The sequence below is a fragment of the Phyllobates terribilis genome, unplaced genomic scaffold (assembly GCF_046119375.1).
Source record: "Phyllobates terribilis strain yellow unplaced genomic scaffold, ASM4611937v1 Scaffold_34__1_contigs__length_13252353, whole genome shotgun sequence".
NCBI classification, from domain to species: Eukaryota; Metazoa; Chordata; class Amphibia; order Anura; family Dendrobatidae; genus Phyllobates; species Phyllobates terribilis.
Genome location: NW_027362794.1, coordinates 8,400,128 through 8,421,695, shown reverse-complemented (window position 1 = coordinate 8,421,695; position 21,568 = coordinate 8,400,128).

The following is a 21,568-nucleotide window of genomic DNA, read 5'->3' as shown; positions in this document are numbered from 1 at the left end:
CTCTCTCATTCATTGAATAAGTTTGTCCCGGTTTATACCCACAGCAGCCAGAGATGCAGATGTGTTATGTGCAGCATGAGACGGGGCATTATCATGCATGAAAATGATCTTGCTGCGGAATGCACGGTTCTTCTTCTTGAACCATGGCAGGAAGTACTGTTTGAGAAACTCAACATACATTATGGAGTTCATCTTTACCCCTTCAGGGATCCTAAAAGGGCCGACAATCTCTCTCCCCATGATTCCAGCCCAAAACATTACTCCGTCTCCTCCTTGTTGGTGCCGTAGCCGTGTTTGCATGGGGTGTCCATCAACCAGCCATCCTCCATTCCATCCATCTGGACCATCGAGATCATTTCATGCATGATAATGCCCCGTCTCATGCTGCACATAACACATCTGCATCTCTGGCTGCTATGGGCATAAAAGGGGACAAACTTATGGTGTGACCCCCATGCTCCCCTGACCTCAACCCCATTGAAAACCTCTGGAGCATCATCAAAAGGAGTGTCTATGATGGCGGGAGGCAGTTCACATCTAAGCAACAGCTCTGTTAGCGTATTCTGTCCTCATGCAAACAATTGAAGCAGAAACCATCCAAAACCTGACAAATTCAATGAATGAGAGAGTTCAGAAGCTCCTTTCGAACAAGGGGTCCTATGTGCAAATATTACATCACCTAGAATAAAGTTTTGAGTTGAAAACTGTTTGATTTCAGTTTGTAATAACCTGCTAATGCTTATAATTTCAAAAATGACCATTTTTTTGTTCTTTATTAAAATGAAAAGGTTGAAAACTCTGCTGTGCATAATAATTTGGAACATGCATTTTGAGTGCAGTTTGAGTGTTTTATTTTTTAAAAAATATACTGTTATCATAGGCAGATTGTACAAAAACCTTTCAATTGTACTCTAATAGTTATTTGACTGGAAAATTACAATGACTGCCATTCATATAGGCAATTTGGGAAAATCTGAGAAAATATTATTTGCATAATAATTTGGAACACAGTGTAGTATAATGCACCTCATAGCCCTCCATATAGTATAATATACTCCCCATAGTACTTCATATAGTATAATGCACTCCCCATAGTCTTTCATATTGTATAATGTGCCCCACAGCACTCCATATTGTATAATGTGGCCCATATTCCTCAATATAGTAATTACATTCCCCATAGCCCTCCATATAGTATAATGCACCTGATAGTCCTCCATATAGTATAGTACACTCCCCATAGCCCTCCATATAGTATAATACACTGCCCCATAACCCTCCATATAGTATAATATACTGCCCCATAGCCCTCCATATAGTATAATACACTCCCTATAGTATAATGCACTCCCCAAAGTCTTCAATATTGTATAATGTGCCCCACAGAGCTCCATATTGTATAATGTGACCCATATTCCTCCAAATAGTATAATACACTCCCCGTAGCCCTCCACATTGTATAATACAACTCATAGTCCTCCATATAGTATAATGAACCTCATAGTCCGCCATATAGTGTAGTACACTCCCCATAGCCCTCCATATAGTATAATACACTGCCCCATAGCCCTCCATATAGTATAATACACTGCCCCATAACCCTCCATATAGTATAATATACTGCCCCATAGCCCTCCATATAGTATAATACACTCCCTATAGTATAATGCACTCCCCAAAGTCTTCAATATTGTATAATGTGCCCCACAGAGCTCCATATTGTATAATGTGACCCATATTCCTCCAAATAGTATAATACAATCCCCGTAGCCCTCCACATAATATAATGCACCTCATAGTCCTCCATATAGTATAATGAACCTCATAGTCCGCCATATAGTATAATACACTCCCCATACCCCTCTAAATAGTATAATGCACTCCCCAAAGTCCTCCATATAGTATAATATACGGCCCATAGTCCTCCATATAGTATAATGCACTCCCAATAGTCCTCCATATAGTATAATGTGGCCCACAGCCCTCCATATTGTATGATGTGGCCCATATTCCTCAATATAGTATAATACATTCCCCATAGTCCTCCATATAGTATAATACACTTCCCATAGCCCTCTGTATAGTATAATACACTGCCCCACAGCCCTCCATATAGTATAATACACTGCCCCATAGCGCTCCATATAGTATAATGCACTCCCTATAGCCCTCCCTATAGTATAATGTACTCCCCATAGTCCTCCATATTGTATAATGTGCCCCACAGCGCTCAATATTGTATAATGTGGCCCATATTCCTCCAAATAGTATAATACACTCCCCATAGCCCTCCACATAGTATAATGCACCTCATAGTCCTCCATATAGTATAATGAACCTCATAGTCCGCCATATAGTATAATAAACTCCCCATAGCCCTCCATATAGTATAATGCACCTCATAGCCCTCCATATAGTATAATACACTCCCCATAGCCCTCCATATAGTATAATACACTCCCCATAGCCCTCCATATAGTATAATGCACCTCATTGTCCTCCATATAGTATAATGCACCTCATTGTCCTCCATATAGTATAATGCACTCCCCATAGCCCTCCATATAGTATAATGCACCTCATAGTCCTCCATATAGTATAATACACTCCCCATAGCCCTCCATATAGTATAATATACTCCCCATAGTCCTCCATATAGTATAATGCACTCCCAATAGCCATCCATATAGTATAATGCCACTCCCTATAGCCCTCCCTATAGTATAATGCACTCCCCATAGCCCTCCCTTTAGTATAATGCACTCTCCATAGTCCTTCATAGTGTATAATGCACTCCCCATAGTCCTTCATATAGTATAATGCATTCTCCTCAGTCCTTAATAGAGTATAATGCAGCCTCCCTATAGTATAATGCAGCCAAACATATAGTACATATAATATAATGCAACCCATAGTCCTCGATAAAGTATAATTCGGCCCCAACCATAGAGTATAATGCAGCCCCCCAGTTCTGCAGTATTATGGTCACCACGTATAAAAAACAAATACATACAATACTCACCTCTCCTCGTTCTCCAGCTGCTCCATGCTCTGCAGAGCGTCTCAGCAGCTCCACTCTGCAGGCACAGTCATTCCCCCGCTACCGATACAGTTCAATGCGCGATGCGGGGGGAACTCACGGGCCCTATAGCGGCACGCCACGGGCTGGAGGCCCCAGGCAGATGCCTAGTCTGCCTGCCCTAACGCTGGCCCTGAATGGGTGTGTCATGCTGGGGACGTGTTTTTCTGCTTTTTTTCTTGCCATAGTACAAATTCTATTCAGTAGGACTATCAGCTGTGTATCCAGCAGACTTCTGCACAACACAACTGATGGTCCCAACCCCATTTATAAGGCAAGAAATCCCACTTGTAACATACCTGGTGGCGTCCTTGCATGGTGGTCCATCTCCCACTGTGCAAGAGGGCGCACTTGATCTCCTGTCCAGAATGTCTCTCTGGCTTCCCTCCATGCTGTCTGTTTGTGTCTGTTTCTGCTGCTTAAGGGCGGCGCCCGATCACTTCCTGCCTTTTGTACCTGCTGTGGGTCACACCCCTTGTGCGTCCTCAGCCTATTGCTGTCTGTCACTTGGTATATAGCTCAGCAGCTCCCTTCTATCCCTGCCTGAGCATAGTGTTTCCTTCAGTGTGTGCTTGCACTCTGAAGGTGCCAGGTCCCGTCTCTTGTCTCCTGCTTTTTGTATCAGTTCCCGTGTCTGAACTGAGTCCTGTATTTCTCCTGCTTTGCGGTATCAGCTCCCGTGTCTGAACTGAGTCCTTTCTTGTTCTCTTGTCTGTCCTGTCTGAACACGCTCCTAGCCTGTTCCTCTCGCCTTCTAGTGGCCGATTTCCTAGACCCGCTCCTGTGTCTGGTCTGTCCTGTCTGAACACGCTCCTTGCCTGTTCGTTCCGCCTTCTAGTGGCCGATTTCCTAGACCCGCTCCTGTGTCTGGTCTGTCCTGTCTGAACACGCTCCTTGCCTGTTCGTTCCGCCTCTCTGGGGGCCGTATTCCCAGACCCGCTCCTGTATCCCTCTGCAGTGTCGGTCTCCTCCGTACACTCAGTTCCAGTCTGAACTCTCTCCTGTCCTTTACCTGTTTTGCCTCTATGTCCGTTCCCTTCCTTTTTCTGCAGAGTCTGAACTCGTACCTAACTCCTGCTTGTTGTCTCTGCAAGTACTGTGTGAGTATCTGGCTCTGTCTTTCCCTTCCTGTCTGTTCCGTGTGAACAGAGCCCTGTCCTCCCTGCTCAGCCTTGTCTGCACTCTAGCTGTGCTTGCCTGTAACCCTCTGCCTGTATTGTTCCTGAGTCCCGGTGTGTACTGGGTCCTATCCCGCCTGTGTTCCTACCTGCTAGTGCCTCCCTGTCTGCACACTAGCTGTGCTTGCCTTTACCCCCCTGCCTGCATACCCGCCTGCCTGCATACCAGTCGTGCCTGCCTATACCCACCAGTCTGTGTGCCAGCCTACCAGCCTGTTCCCGTATTCCCCTGTGTGGGTCAACAGCCGTGTCCGGGGTCTGTCCTGGAGTAGCACCTGGTCCCTCTGCTCGGTTCCTCCTTGGTGCACTGGCGTCGTATGCCGTCGTGCGACCCTGGTCGGATCGGGTGAATACTTAGTCACGCCCCTCCAGGCATTCACTCTCCGGCACGGTCCAGTGGAATCACTACCAATCACACGCACACGCCGCTTAGCCCGGGCGTGTGCATAACAGCATGCTCAGGCCATGGTTCCCGTTGAGCCCCACGGCCTTCGCTCTTTGAGAAGTTTTTCCAGCGAATACATGTATTAAAATAAATAAATAAATTTTTTTCCCCCTTTAGCTGAGTTCCAGGCGAATTACGCACCCGTCCAGATGGATCTATCAGCTCTCGTTCCTGCGGATCCGCCACGTTACTATGGGGATCCAAGACAGTGTCGTGCATTTGTGGAGCAATGCATGCTACACTTTAAGGCCTACCCTCTCTATTTTCCTTCCGATTGGGCTAAAGTGGCCTTTATGATTGACTACCTAGCGGGTGATGCCTTGAAATGGGTCACCCCCCTATGGGAAGCATGGGATCCTGTCATCCTTGACCTGCAGGCCTTCCTGGTGGCCTTTCGTATGGTCTTCGAGGACCCTAACTCTGAAGCCCCTGCTGAAGCTTCACTTCCCAATATCCCGGAGCAGCCCCGACGGGTAATGTGTGTGGGTAGCGCAATAGTCCTCCAGCCCAATGAGACTACTGCCCACCCAGAATCCTCACAGGGTGACTACGCTTTCCGGAATACTTCTCTCAACCTCAAGAGGCAGTCCAGACGTGCTAGACTTAGAGGCAAGCCGTCACGCCAGGGTCTGTCCTCCCTGAGACCTCCTGACCCCAACCTTGAAGTCCCTACTGAAGCTTCATCTCCCTGTATCCCGGAGAAACCCCAATGGGTAATGTGCGTGGGTAGTGCACCAGTTCTCCTGGCCGAAGAGACTTCTGCCCATCCAGACTCCACACAGGAGAACTTCCTGCACCCGGCATCAGATGCTTCTTTCTCTTTAACCGGTGTGCATGTCCAAGGATGCTCCAAAGCTGTGGTTACCTCAGAGTCTGTGCACCTCTACTACCTGGCGGAGGATCCCCTGTTGCCTCCTGAACCCTCCGGGATACCACTCGATGACAAATGGAGAGAGACTTCTCTACACCCGGTACTCAATACTTTGTCCGCTTCGTCCTGTGAGCCTGACAATGGGTACCCCAAAGTGGTAGTTACCTCCGAGTCTCTACACCCCTCCGACCAGGCGGAGGATCTCCAGTTGTCTCCTGAACCCTTCGGGGTGCTACCTGGTAGCGAAAGGACAGAGACTCTCTTATACTCTGTACCTGATACCTCGCTCGCTTCGTCCAGTGAGTCCAACCTAGTGTACTCCGAAGCAGAGGTTACTCCTGAGTCTCTACACCCCTCCGACCAGGCGGAGGACCTCCAGTTGTGTTCAGAATCCTTCGGGGTGCCACCTGGTGGTGAATGGACAGAGACTTTCCTATATCCTGGATCTGATACCTCGCTTGCTTCGTCCAGTGAGTCCGACCTAGTGTACTCTGAAGCAGAGGTTACCCGTGAGTCTCTACACCCCTCTGACCAGGCGGAGGACCGCCAGCTGTCTCCAGAACCCTTCGGGGTGCCACCTGGTGATGAATGGACAGAGACTTTCCTATACTCGGTACCCGATACCTCGCCTGCTTCCTCCAGTGAGTCCGACCTAGTGTACTCTGAAGCAGAGGTTACCCGTGAGTCTCTACACCCCTCTGACCAGGCGGAGGACCGCCAGCTGTCTCCAGAACCCTTCGGGGTGCCACCTGGTGGTGAATGGACAGAGACTTTCCTATACTCGGTACCCGATACCTCGCCTGCTTCCTCCAGTGAGTCCGACCTAGTGTACTCTGAAGCAGTTGTTTTCTCTGAGCCTCTGCACTCTTCTGACCCGGCGGAGGACCTCCAGTTGTTTCCTGAATCCTCCGGGATACCACCAGATAACAAAGAGACAGTGACTTTTCCTCATTATGTACCTGATAACCCGTCTATTTCTTCCTGTGAGCTTGACAAGATGTACCTCGAAGCAGAGATTACCCTTAAGTCTCTGTCCCCCTCCAACCCAGTGAACGACTGGCCCTCGAATTCCCTGCGGAAGATTCTGGCAGGCCTGAAGAAGAGGGGGCGTAAGGGGGGAGGTACTGTAACATACCTGGCGGCGTCCTTGCATGGTGGTCCATCTCCCACTGTGCAAGAGGGCGCACTTGATCTCCTGTCCAGAATGTCTCTCTGGCTTCCCTCCATGCTGTCTGTTTGTGTCTGTTTCTGCTGCTTAAGGGCGGCGCCCGATCACTTCCTGCCTTTTGTACCTGCTGTGGGTCACACCCCTTGTGCGTCCTCAGCCTATTGCTGTCTGTCACTTGGTATATAGCTCAGCAGCTCCCTTCTATCCCTGCCTGAGCATAGTGTTTCCTTCAGTGTGTGCTTGCACTCTGAAGGTGCCAGGTCCCGTCTCTTGTCTCCTGCTTTTTGTATCAGTTCCCGTGTCTGAACTGAGTCCTGTATTTCTCCTGTTTTGCGGTATCAGCTCCCGTGTCTGAACTGAGTCCTTTCTTGTTCTCTTGTCTGTCCTGTCTGAACATGCTCCTAGCCTGTTCCTCTCGCCTTCTAGTGGCCGATTTCCTAGACCCGCTCCTGTGTCTGGTCTGTCCTGTCTGAACACGCTCCTTGCCTGTTCGTTCCGCCTTCTAGTGGCCGATTTCCTAGACCCGCTCCTGTGTCTGGTCTGTCCTGTCTGAACACGCTCCTTGCCTGTTCGTTCCGCCTCTCTGGGGGCCGTATTCCCAGACCCGCTCCTGTATCCCTCTGCAGTGTCGGTCTCCTCCGTACACTCAGTTCCAGTCTGAACTCTCTCCTGTCCTTTACCTGTTTTGCCTCTATGTCCGTTCCCTTCCTTTTTCTGCAGAGTCTGAACTCGTACCTAACTCCTGCTTGTTGTCTCTGCAAGTACTGTGTGAGTATCTGGCTCTGTCTTTCCCTTCCTGTCTGTTCCGTGTGAACAGAGCCCTGTCCTCCCTGCTCAGCCTTGTCTGCACTCTAGCTGTGCTTGCCTGTAACCCTCTGCCTGTATTGTTCCTGAGTCCCGGTGTGTACTGGGTCCTATCCCGCCTGTGTTCCTACCTGCTAGTGCCTCCCTGTCTGCACACTAGCTGTGCTTGCCTTTACCCCCCTGCCTGCATACCCGCCTGCCTGCATACCAGTCGTGCCTGCCTATACCCACCAGTCTGTGTGCCAGCCTACCAGCCTGTTCCTGTATTCCCCTGTGTGGGTCAACAGCCGTGTCCGGGGTCTGTCCTGGAGTAGCACCTGGTCCCTCTGCTCGGTTCCTCCTTGGTGCACTGGCGTCGTATGCCGTCGTGCGACCCTGGTCGGATCGGGTGAATACTTAGTCACGCCCCTCCAGGCATTCACTCTCCGGCACGGTCCAGTGGAATCACTACCAATCACACGCACACGCCGCTTAGCCCGGGCGTGTGCATAACACCACTTATTAAACCTGACAGGGCACACCTGTGAAGTGAAAAAAATTTCCGATGACTACCACTTGAAGTTCATCAAGAGAATGCCAAGAGTGTGCAAAGCAGTCATCAAAGCAAAAGGTGGCTACTTTGAAGAACCTATAATATAAGACATATTTTCAGTTGTTTCACACTTTTTTGTTAAGTATATAATTCCACATGTGTTAATTCATAGTTTTGATGCCTTCAGTGTGAATGTACAATTTTCATAGTCATTGAAAATACAGAAAAATCTTTAAATGAGAAGGTGTGTCCAAACTTTTGGTCTGTTACTGTATATATCCAGGATGTGTGATCAAGGGGTGCCATACATACCAGAATGGGGGATCAAGGGGTGTCATGCATACCAGGATGGGTGATCAAGGGATGCCATGCATACCAGGATGGGGGATCAAGGGGTGCCATGCATACCAGGATGGGGGATCAAGGGGTGCCATGAAAACTAGGATGGGGATCAGGGGGTGCCATGCATACCAGGATGGTAGATCAAAGGGGTGCCATGAATACCAGGATGGGGGATCAATGGGTGCCATGCATTCCAGGATGGGGATGAGGGCCACGTATACCAAGATGGGATGGGGGCCACATATACCAGGAAGGAGGGACCATACATACCAGGATGGAGGATATTAACAGAATTAGGGGACATTACCCCAATACCAATGTCAGCAGCAGACTCCTATTAGACAAAGATAGCACAAGTATACACAAAATGCAGTTTTTAAAAGGAAGGTTTTTATGATTAAGGGAAAAGGAAATCCAAACCTACAGGGCCCTGTGTGAAAAAAGTGATGCCCCTCCCTCCTTAAAACATAAATGAACTGTGATTTGTCACATCTTTGGGAAGCTGAGTTCAATTTCCGTAGCCCCACACAGCCCTGTTTACTGCCACACGTGTTCTCAATCAAGAAATCACTTAAATAGGACATGCCTGACAAAGTGAAGTAGAACAAAAGATCCTCTAAAGCTAGAGATCATGCTGCGATCCAAAGAAATTCAGGACCAAATGAGAAACAAAGTAATTGAGATCTATCAGTCTGGAAAAAGTTCTAAAGCCATTTCTAAAGATTTGGGACTCCAGCGAACCACAGTGGGAGTCATTATCCACAATAGGCGAAAATATGGAACAATGGTGAACTTTCCTAGGCGTGGCCGGCTGATCAAAATTACCCCAAGAGCGCAGCAACGACTCATCCAAGAGGTTACAAAAGACCCCACAACAACATCCAGAGAACTGCAGGTCTCACTTGCCTCAGTTAAGGACAGTGTTCATGACTACACCATAAGAAAGAGACTGGGCAAAAATGACACGCATAGCAGAGTTCCAAGACAAAAAACACTGCTGAGCAATAAGAACAAAGGCTCATGTCAGTTTTGGCAGAAAACATCTTGATGATTGCCAAGACTTTTGGGAGAATACTCTGTGGACTGACAAGACCACAGTTGAACTTTTTGGAAGGTGTATGTCCCATTACATCTGGCGTAGAAGTAACACTGCATTTCAAAAAAGGAACATCATACCAACCGTAAAATATGGTGGCAGTAGCGTGATTGTCTGGGACTGTTATGCTGCTTCAGGACCTGGAAGACTTGCTGTGGTAAATGGAACCATGAATTCTGCTGGTTAACCAAAAAATCCTGAAAGAGAATGTCCGGCCATCTGTTCATGACCTCAAGCTGAAGTGCACTTGGGTTATGCAGCAGGACAATGATCCAAAACACAGCAGTAAGTCCACCTCTGAATGGCTTAAGGAAAACAAAATTAAGACTTTGCAGTGGCTTTGGATTCAGGGAGTTTGGAAGGGAGGACTTAGGACTGAATTGCTGACTGTATTTCATTCTTTCTTTACTTTACTTTTTGCTTAATTAATCCACCTGACCTACTTATCTGATTCCCCCGTCCATACTTGATACTTAACTGATCTCCCGCCGATATCTAATTGATACACTTGCACATCCCTAATTGATCCCCGTCCATACACCTATATATAAATAATTGTGTTTTGTACTTGTATATATATACTGACTGTATCCCCATATTTAGAATGACGTCCATTTTGGCCGGAGCTGTGCAGTGTACATCTTGCGCAATGTATGCATTCCGTGAGCAACCGCTCGAGGATCCATACTGCTGCGAGAGATGTGAGCATATCGTGCACTTGGAAGCCCAAATTCTGGATCTAAGTGCTCAGATAGCGGTACTGAGGAGCATCGACAACATGGAACGGAGTTTGCTGCTCACCGAGCAGACACTCAATGGGTCAATACTGGGGGTGGAGCATAGAGGGGAAGTGCAGGCTGAACAGGCAGGGAGCTGGATAACAGTTAGGAGGGATAGAGGGAAGAAGTATAGGAAGGCTGGTTCAGAACCGGCATTATTGGAGCACGACAGATCCTCTGACCGCCGGGGGAGTGTATGCTCCAGTAATGAGGGGGAGGGGGGAAGTGTAGGGCAGGCAAGACAGGTTCTGGTAGTGGGTGACTCTATTATTAGGGGGACAGACAGGGCAATCTGTCACAAAGACCGGGATCGCCGAACGGTGTGCTGCCTCCCTGGCGCTCGAGTCCGGCACATCGCGGATCGGGTAGACAGGTTACTGGGTGGGGCTGGCGAAGACCCAGCGGTCAAGGTCCACATCGGCACCAATGACAAAGTGAGTGGTAGATGGAGGGTCCTTAAAAATGATTTCAGGGACCTAGGTAGGAAGCTTAGGGCAAGGACCTCCAAGGTAGTTTTCTCAGAAATACTACCAATCCCGCGAGCCACACAGGAGCGCCAACGGGAAGTTAGGGAGGTGAATAAGTGGCTAAAGAGTTGGTGCAAGGCAGAAGGGTTTGGGTTCATGGAGAACTGGGCCGACTTCGCGGTCGGCTACAGGCTCTACCGTAGGGACGGGCTGCACCTCAATGGGGAGGGTGCAGCGGTGCTGGGGAAGAAGATGGCTAATAGGTTGGAGGAGTTTTTAAACTAGAGACGGGGGGAGGAAACAAAGGAAATAGGTGGGATGTGAGGCAAGCAAGGGGGAAGGGGAGAAGTGAATATAATGAGGGTGGAGAGGGGGGGTGGGGATAGTACAGTTAGATCGTTAGAGAAGAATAGGATGCTAAATAACCCCAAAGTTTTATCTTGCATGCTGACCAACGCAAGAAGCCTGACCAATAAGGCGGATGAGCTGCAGGCGCTTATATCGGAGGAGAGGTATGACATCGTAGGTATAACAGAGACTTGGCTAGACGATAGCTACGACTGGGCGGTAAATTTATTAGATTATAGTTTATTTAGAAGGGACCGGAAACAGGGGAAAGGCGGAGGAGTCTGCTTATATGTAAAGTCATGTCTAAAACCCAGACTAAGGGAAGATATAGGAGAGGGAGAAGAGGGGGTCGAGTCCATGTGGGTAGAGATAGAGGGAACTAAAAATAATAATAAAATATTACTGGGGGTCTGCTATAAGCCACCAAATATAACAGAGGAGAATGAGAATCTGCTATTAGGACAAATAGACAAAGTAGCAAAACATAATGAAGTGATTGTAATGGGGGATTTCAACTACCCGGATATTGACTGGGAAACAGAAACCTGTAGATCTCAGAAAGGAAAAAGGTTCTTGACAAATATTAAGGATAATTATCTCTCCCAACTAGTGCAGGAACCAACGAGAGGGAAGGCCGTGTTGGACTTAATATTGACTAATAGGCCTGATAGAATAACTGAGGTACAGATAGGGGGGCACATAGGTAATAGCGACCATAATATTATCGACTTCAAAATGCCCTTCAGTAGGGTTATCAATAAGGGAACAACAAAAACATTAAACTTTAGGAGGGCGAAGTTTGATCAGCTGAAAGAAAACCTTCAACTTATAGACTGGGACAAAGTTCTTAATCAAAGGAATACGAATAGTAAATGGGAAACCTTCAAAAGAATTCTGAATACTCAGTGCGAGAGGTATATACCGTATGGGAATAAAAGGGCCAGAAATAAGAGGAAACCAATATGGTTGAACAAGAACGTAAAAGGGGCGTTAAATAGCAAAAAAGAGGCATTCAAGAGATTAAAACAGGAAAAACAGTAAGGAGGCACTAATGTGTTACAAGGAAAAAACGAGAACCTGTAAAAAACAAATAAAAATAGCGAAGGAGGAAACAGAGAAACGTATTGCTAGGGAAAGTAGATCAAATCCCAAACTGTTCTTTACGTATATAAATAGTAAAAGGATTAAATCGGATAATATTGGACCGATAAAAAGTGAGGAAGGCAAAATCATAGAGAAAGATGAGGATAAAGCTAATCTATTAAATAATTTTTTTTCGACAACTTTCACAAAGGAAATAGAACTAACAGGAGAAATGAGAAGTGACAAACTTAATCCTCCACTAAGTATGACAAATCTAACCCAAGTTGGGGTACAGAAACGCCTCAGTAACATTAAAATAAACAAATCACCAGGACCTGATGGCATACACCCACGGGTACTAAGGGAACTAAGTAATGTGATAGACAGACCGTTATATCTTATATTTAAGGACTCTGTTGAGACTGGGTCTGTACCACTTGATTGGCGACAGGCGAATGTAGTGCCAATATTCAAAAAGGGAACGAAAAGTGACGCCGGAAACTATCGGCCGGTGAGTCTGACGTCCGTTGTGGGCAAAATTTTTGAAAGCTTCATTAAAGAGGCAATTACGGAGCATCTTGATGCTAATAATCTTTTAATCCCGAACCAACATGGATTCATGTGGAGTCGCTCCTGCCAAACAAACCTGATTGACTTCTACGAGGAGGTTAGCTCTCGAGTAGATCAGGGGGAACCAGTGGATGTCGTGTATCTCGACTTCTCAAAAGCGTTCGATAGCGTGCCACATAATAGGTTGGTATACAAAATGAGAATGATGGGGCTGGGGGAAAATGTCTGCAAGTGGGTAGCTAACTGGCTAAAGGATAGAAGGCAGAGGGTGGTTATAAATGGAATATACTCAGATTGGGTAAGCGTCACTAGTGGGGTACCACAGGGGTCTGTACTAGGCCCAATGTTATTTAATATCTTTATTAACGACATAGTCAATGGGATAAATAGTAAAATATCAATATTTGCAGATGACACAAAGTTATGTAAAACAATTAATACAAAAGAGGACAGTGCAGACCTACAGAGGGATTTGGATAAGCTGAGTAGGTGGAGCATTAAATGGCAAATGAGGTTTAACGAGGAGAAATGTAAGGTCATACATATGGGAAGGAAAAATGGAAGTCACCAGTACTCACTGAATGGGAAATCATTGGGGAATTCAGAGATGGAGAAGGACTTGGGCATCTTGATTGATAGCAAACTAAATTGGAGTGCCCAAAGTCAGGCCGCTGCTGTAAGGGCAAACAGGGTAATGGGATGTATCAGAAGAGGTATAGCTGCAAAGGATGAGAACATTGTTCTTCCACTGTACAAAGCACTGGTCAGACCACACTTGGAATACTGTGCTCAGTTATGGGCCCCAATATATAGAAAGGATATAAATGAGCTTGAAAAGGTACAAAGGAGGGCAACAAAATTAATAAAGGGAATGGAGGGACTGCAATACCCAGAGAGGTTGGCAAAACTAGGACTATTCAGCCTGGAAAAGAGAAGGTTGAGGGGGGACATAATAAATGTGTACAAATATGTTAGGGGACAGTATAGAGATCTTGCCCGGGATTTGTTCAAAAGGAGGGATATTACGGTAACAAGAGGGCACTCACTAAGACTGGAAGAGAAAAGGTTTCAGCACCAGCATAGGAAGGGGTTCTTTACGGTAAGAGCAGTGAGAATATGGAATTCACTGAGTGAGGAGACGGTAATGTCGGATTCACTAAACCAGTTCAAGCGGGGACTGGATGCATTTCTAGATACCAGGCAGATTTCAGCATATACTTAAAAATAAAATAAAATAGTAGGTTGATACAGGGATTTATTCTGACTGCTGGTTTCAGAGTCGGGAGGGAATTTTTCCTCAGGTGAAGATTGGCCAAATCATTTGGGGTTTTTGCCCTCCTCTGGATCAACTTTAGCAATTACAGAACTAACAGGTCGAACTTGATGGACGCAAGTCTTTATTCGGCTTTACAAACTATGTTACTATATGTTACTATGGCTTAGTCAAAGTCCTGACCTTAAGAAAGAGGTTCATGCTCGGAAACCCTCCAATGTGGCTAAATTACAACAATTTTGCAAAGATGAGTGGGCAAAAATTCCTCCAGAGTGTTGTAAAAGACTCATTGCCAATTATCCCAAACACTTGATTGTAGTTGTTGTTGCTGAGGGTGCTTCAACCAGTTATTAGGTTTAGAGGGCAATCACTTTTTCACACAGGGCCCTGTAGGTTTGGATTTCTTTTTCCCTTAATAATTAGGATCTTCATTTAAAAACTGCATTTTGTGTTTACTTGTGTTATCTTTGTCTAATATTAAAATTTGTTTTGAGGTTTTGAGATCTGAAATATTTAAGTATGACAAACATGCAAAAGAATGAGAAATCAGGAAGGGGCAAATAACTTTTCACACATACACATATACATATATATATATATTCATCCCACAATGTCACATTCACCGCAGGAGAGAGGGATTGGTAAGATGGGACAACCATTACAAACCAGCCACCTGATCAGACGTTATTGAACACCTTTCCAGAAGCTTTAATCAATCTTATCTACTGTTATTTTCTGAAGAGAGGAAACAAATGTCCTAAAAATAAAAAAATATAAAAATGAAAGTTAAAAAGAAAAAATAATAATAATAGGCTCACCTCCACTATGAGCATTTTTTGCTCTTCTAATAATCCAAGCTTTCCTAATTGTTCTTCTATTTGCTCCTGCGTCTTCATATTCCTCTCCAGCACAAATGATGCATGCTGGGGCTGTAAGAGCTGTAATAGAGGCCTAGAAGAACCATCAGAGGTCAGGCCGATCTGGTTACAGCAAGAACACAGATACACGCTGTATAAGACAATGGGATGGAAACAAGATTTTAAAAGGAGTTATCAAACACTTTTATACTCCACTGGATAGGTCATTAATATAAGATAGGTGGGGGTCCAACCATCGGCCCCCCGATGATCAGCTGTCATCACCTCTGGCAAGATGCAGGCAATGTTCAAAGTGGAACAAAACCGCTCCGTACACTGCGGCCGCTGCCGGGTGCAGACCAGCTATTGAGGAGTACCGGAGGTGATCTGCAGCACCAGGCAGTGGCCACTGGGGTGCGCTCTGTGCACAAGTTACATCCGGCCGTTGCCAGAGCTATAAACAACTTATTGGTGGGGAGCCAAGAGTCGGACCTACACCGATCTGATATAGACGACCTATTTTATGCATAAATCATCTACATTAAAGTATTAGAGAACGTCTTTAAGAGCCCTGCATTTTCAGAGCCAAACTTCAGTCAACATCTAATAACCAATTACAATGTCTTTCTTAGGACTCGTTCACACGAATGTATTTTCAGTACGAAAGTTGTCTGTGGAACAAATGGACAGCACTCAGACCAATGCTATTCAATGGGAAAGTGCAGAGGAGTCATTTTTTTTTTTTGTCACTGATCGAATCTGTGTGTGAGCAAAAAATAAATAGAGAAAATGGCAGCATGTCCTCGTTTCATCCGTCAGACAAGATTCACCCATTCAAGTCTATGGGTACAGAAAAAAATCTGCTTTATACAGATACATTGCAATCCTGTAGCCCTGGAAACTGTAAATGGTTAAAAAGCCAGATTAGATCTGGACTGCACATGGATGACAAGTGAGAAAAGAATTCTCGCACTTTTCTGGATGAAACTCTGAATGATATTTTATCTGCTTGTGTGAACAGGCCCTTAGAGGTCTCGACAAGACGGAGGAGCTGATCCAGAGTGTCCAGGTAAAGCTAGCAGTCCAGGTAATGGCGGATACGGAGGCAACCATCCACATCGTGCTCCATGCCCTTCTCATCTGACGTCCGTGACAGTGATGCTCAGTGTAAAGCCTGAGCTCAGGAGATGTGGGCTCGGACCCTGTTCAGACACACTGGAACTGATCAATCTCCATTCAACATTATGAACATAAAACTGGAGCACTGGCCCCACTCAAATATATTGTATTATGGTCAAATCATTCCCTTTAGGAACTGAGTGATGTGTAATAGAGGAGGATAAGGCCCCCCGTATACAGCAATCTATTCTCTGATAGGCGAGAGGGAAGAGACGTCATCTCCTCCTTTCTGATAATGTCCCCTGTATCCTGGTGACAGTGATTGTGCCATCCCAGCAGGTGACACTAGAGCCGCTCCCCGCTCTTAGGCTATGTGCCCATGAAAACGCTTGTAAAACCGTCTGCCATGCAAAGCAATGTGAATTCGGATGTGCTGTGCACATGATGCGCTAATTAGCGCGCAGAATTCGCATTGCGTTGCAAAACGCAGCATGACCATTTCTACCGCGATTATGCCGCAAATTCGCGGCCATTGAAAAGCAGCAACCCCGCAGGTATATGTGGATTTGCTGCGTTTCAACTAAATTCAATGGCCGAGAATTTGCAGCGTAATCGGGGTGCGTGTGGTACCCAGGATGAAGAAGAGACTACAACTCCTCTTCATCCCGGCTACCAAGCGGTGAAAAAAAGAAATAAATAAAAATAAAAAAACCCTGTATACTCACCTCTCCGGTCTGCTCCCGGCGGCGATCCTCTCTCCTCGGCGTCCAGCGGTGTACTTGCAGGACCTGCAGTGATGTCATCTAGTCAGGTGATGGTCACGCGACCGCTGACGTCAGAGGTCAGGTGATGGTCGCGTGACCATCAGCTGACTAGATGACGTCACCGCAGATCCTGCCAGTATACCGCGGGACGCTGAAGAGAGAGAACGCCGCCGGGAGGAGACTGGAGAGGTGAGTATACAGGTTTTTTTTTTACTTTTAACTTTTTCATTCTTTTTTTTTTTTTACTATAGATGCAGCATTTAAAGCATCTAAGTTGGTCACACAATATAAATCCATGCCGGTTTCATGGATTTATATTGTGTGACCAACTTGTCAAGCACTTTTCCAAGTTATGCTCAAAATCACTTGGAAAAGTGCTTGAAAAAACGCATGCGAAAACGCTGAAAAAATGCTGAAAAAACACTTCTCTCTGGCAGAAAAAATGCATGTAAATCTGCATGTAAATCTGCATGTAAATCTGCATGTAAATCTGCCAGAGAGAGGCAAAAACACTCTGCATCAAATCTGCTACGTGGGCACATAGCCTTAGCGTGTATGTGCTGTACTTATCATTCAGGACTGTGCAAAGACCTGCCTGTGACCAAAAGAACAACAAGGCTGTGTGCACACGCTGCAGATTTGGTGCGTTCTTCAATGGAACAGGCTGCCACGAGAGGTGGTGAATTCTCCTTCAATGGAAGTCTTCAAACAGAGGCTGGACAGACATTTGTCTGAGATGGTTTAGTGAATCCTGCATTGAGCAGGGGTTGGACACTAGGACCCTGGAGGTTCCTCCAATTCTAATGTTCTAGGATTCTATGTATAAACACCAGCTGCAATCTTCCATGGAGAAGTAACTGTGGTTTCAGGAGAACTTGCAGCAGAAGGTCTGTGCCTTCCGCTAGCTCCTCCCCCTTCCGCTAGCTCCTCCCCTTCCTTCTTTAATGAATATTAATAGCACTAACTGTCATCTATCTCACTAATAGGAAAGTTTGTCTTCACTGAATACAGATTTTACAGATGTTACCGCGAATTGAGACTGAAAGATCAATCCAGCAGGAAAAAGAAGACTTCTCTGATAAGATTATAAAATTACTTATTTTCATGTGTAATATTAATTTACAAAACAAAAATTAAAACAACGGTTATTCTTTAACTAATAAAGCACTTAGGACAGGGATTCATTAAGACTGGCCATATTCAAGCTGCTCTTGATGAGGGAGCGTGCTGGAGTCAGACGGTCCAGATTCATTAAGTGGCGCATGAATTATGCGCTTCTGACAAGTGGTGCGTGCACCTTGCCACAAATCTTGCTCCAGTCACGGACTGGAGTAAGATTTCGGGTGTAAGGGAAGCCACAGTTCACCATGAATTAGACAAGCTGTGGTGCCACACTTCCATCTTGCCCCAACTCTGCCCATTTTGGTGAAGCTGGGCAAAACTGACGTGAAAACACCAAAAGTCACAACATTTTTGATCAACTCAACAATGCACAAAAATTGTGACTTTTCAAAGTGATTTACACCAGAATTCTGGCATAATTGCATTGATCAATCAGGACTATAGTGTCCTAAGTTTTTATACTTCATTAAAACATCCTCCTCCTCCCAAGAGGTGGTCCTAGGTACTGACCCTCGCAGTGTTCGGTCACTTCTGCTGCAGGACTGCTCGTCCGGCTTCTCGGTACAGATGAGATCCTCTATATACCTTGCCCTAATGAAGCCGGCACAGGACCACGTCCACAGCTGCCCCCTGTGTGTGGAGGCCGTCCACTTCTATTACAGGGTCCTAGTACGGAGTGATCAGCTCTGGATACAGTGGGGTGGTCTGTTCTGGCAATGTCATGTATACATTGCTGGGGGGCTCCCAGTGATGTCTGAGCACATAAGCTGAATCTATGGCAGTTATGTGATGGATCCTCGCAGTCAGTGATGGATGAAAAGCCTCATGGAAGATTCAGCCGGACAAATCCACAACTGTGGACTGAATGGAGGCAGAGAAATCAGTGGCTGCAAACAAGACATTTCTTCTTGTAGATTCCCCGGATGATTGGGAATAGTTGCTTGAAGATGTAAGACCCCGGTCAGGTGGTCGCTGTTATTAACTCCTTTTGCCTAAAAAAAATACAAATAAAATCTGCAGTCACTTTTGATAATTTTTTGTCACAGCTTCGAGCCTTAGTCTTTCTCCTCTAATTCTATCCAGTAATGGAGATTACAATGATAGCATACACGGTGCCATCTAGAGCCCACAATACATTTATATGGAAAGGAGTTATAGAACATCAGAAAATGTCTGTTTTGTCACAGAAACAATCACATTAAATAGGATCTGTCACTTGTCATAAATCTGTAACATTTATTTGGTGTAAATGCCGCTGTTCTTCTGAATCTGGGATTGGTTTTATTCCCTTTTCCATCGGCCACTCCACTCCTCTTACTTATATATTAATCTTGTTCCTTTAGCTAAGTGGTAGTGATACAAAACTCCTCTACATGGGAGGCTTTTTAACCCCTTAATGACCGGAGCATTTTCCATTTTTGCATCTTCATTGTTTGCTCCCCTTCTTCCCAGACCCATAGCCTTTTTATTTTTAGGTCAATATTGCCATGTGAGGGCTTATTTTTTGCGGGACAAGTTGTACTTTTAAACGCCATCACTGGTTTTACCATATCATGTACTGGAGAACGGGGAAAAAAATTCCAAGCGCGGTGAAATTTCAACAAAAAATACAATTCCACGGTTGTTTCTTTTTTACCACGTTCACTGAATGCTATAACTGACCTGCAATTATGATTCTACAGGTCATTACGAGTCTGTAGACACCAAACATGTATAGGTTCTTTTTTATTTAAGTGGTGAAAAAAAAATCCAAAGTTTGCTAAAAATGGCGCCATTTTCCGAGACCCGTAGAGTCTCCATTTTTCGGGATCTGGGGCCAAGTGAGGGCTTATTTTTTGCGTGTCGAGCTGATCGCCCATTATTTCATTTTATTTCAATGTTGTGACGACCAAAAAACATAATTCTGGCGTCTAGAATTTTCTCGTTACGCCGTTTACCGATCGGATTAATTCTTTTTTTTATATTGATAGAATGGGCGATTCTGAACGCAGCAATACCAAATATGTGTTTTTTCTTTATTATTATTTTATTTTGAATGTGGCGAAAGGGGGCGAATTAAACTTTTATATATTGTTTTACCATTTTCATATTTTTAAAAACATTTTTTTCCACTTTCCGCATGCTTCAATAGTCTCCACAGGAGACCAGAAGCTGCAGATACCTGATCGGCTCGGCTTCAGAAAGGCGATGAGCAGATTGCCTCTATGTAGCAGAAATGCTCATGTGCTATGAGCGCCAACCACTAGGTGGCCCTCATAGCAAGCAAGACATGACAACCACAGGGGTCTGCTGCAGACCCCGGGTAGCCATGCCCACGCATCGGTAACCCGCGATCACGTGACAGGTCACCGATGGGCGGGGCTAATGCCGCTGGCCAGTAAGGGGTTAAAGACCACTCCGAGTTGGCTAAAAAGACTACTTTACACAAGGCGTAAAGTGCCATATTTTAGAAACGAAGGGGCACAGGAAAGAAAAACTAAATGACGCAGATTCATGAGAACGGAAAAAATTACACATTTATGTCAAGTGACAGCTTCTCTATAGTTGTTCAACAGAAAAAGTTGTCTTAATGTACTTAAAATAAAAACTGATGAAACTTCCTGTAACATGGCTGGGTGTGGACCCACTGCTCCTGGGGCCGGGCTGACCCTGGAGTGGCGTGACTAAGCAACTAACTGGTTTTCACTAGAGCCTCTGGTGGCGAGGATAGTCTTGGCCGCAGGTAGTCGCCAGGTACCACTCCTGATCTCTGCAGGACAAAGCAGGGTTAAATTCCTGCAGAGACCAGCCACGCCCCCTAAGGCCAAATGGAAAACACCATGCTGTTGCAGCTGTGCAGAGGAGAGCTGCAAGAGGCAAACCTCAGCGAGCCGACCTGATGGGAGGAGACGCTGAACGCTGACGATGGAGAGTAGGACGACGCTGAGGAGGCACGTGAGTTACTGCTGTGGCAGCACCCCCCTGACGCCCCACTGTTCTTTAGGCCAACCCAACGGAGACACTGCTCAAAAATCACAGGGGGGAAGAGGGGGGAGAACGATGTTGTCGGCAGGCTCCCAAGACCTTTCCTCAGGACCGAAACCCCTCCAATCAACTAGACAGGCAGGTGTGGAGAAATGCTGCACAGTGAAAATGGTTTAAAAAGTAGAAGTGTCTATTTTTATCAATTAACAAAATACAAAGTGAATGAACACAATACATCATCAAAGCATCAATTCTTCTGGATGCACTTACACAGTTTTGAAGGAACTCGACAGGGAGATTGTTCTCAACATCTTGGAGATCTAACCACAGATCCTATGTAGGCTTTCACAAAACCTTCTGTCTCTTCATGTAATCCCAGACAAACTTGATGTTGAGATCAGGGCTCTGTGGGGACATATCATCACTTCCAGGACTCCTTTTTCTTCTTTATGCCATTTACAGTTCTTAATGACATTGGCTGTATATTTGTGGTCGTTTTGCTGCTGCAGAATAATGTTGGAGGCAATCAGACGCCTCCCTGATGGAATTGTATGATGGAGTCCTTAATGCTGAAAAATACAGGCAGATAATTAGCCATCAATCCTGACTAAATCCCTAACTCCATTTGCTAAATTGCATGGACCATCCACTGTGCTTCACTTGGCAATCAACCTCTGCCTTAACGAGACACGCGTTCCCACAGTGCA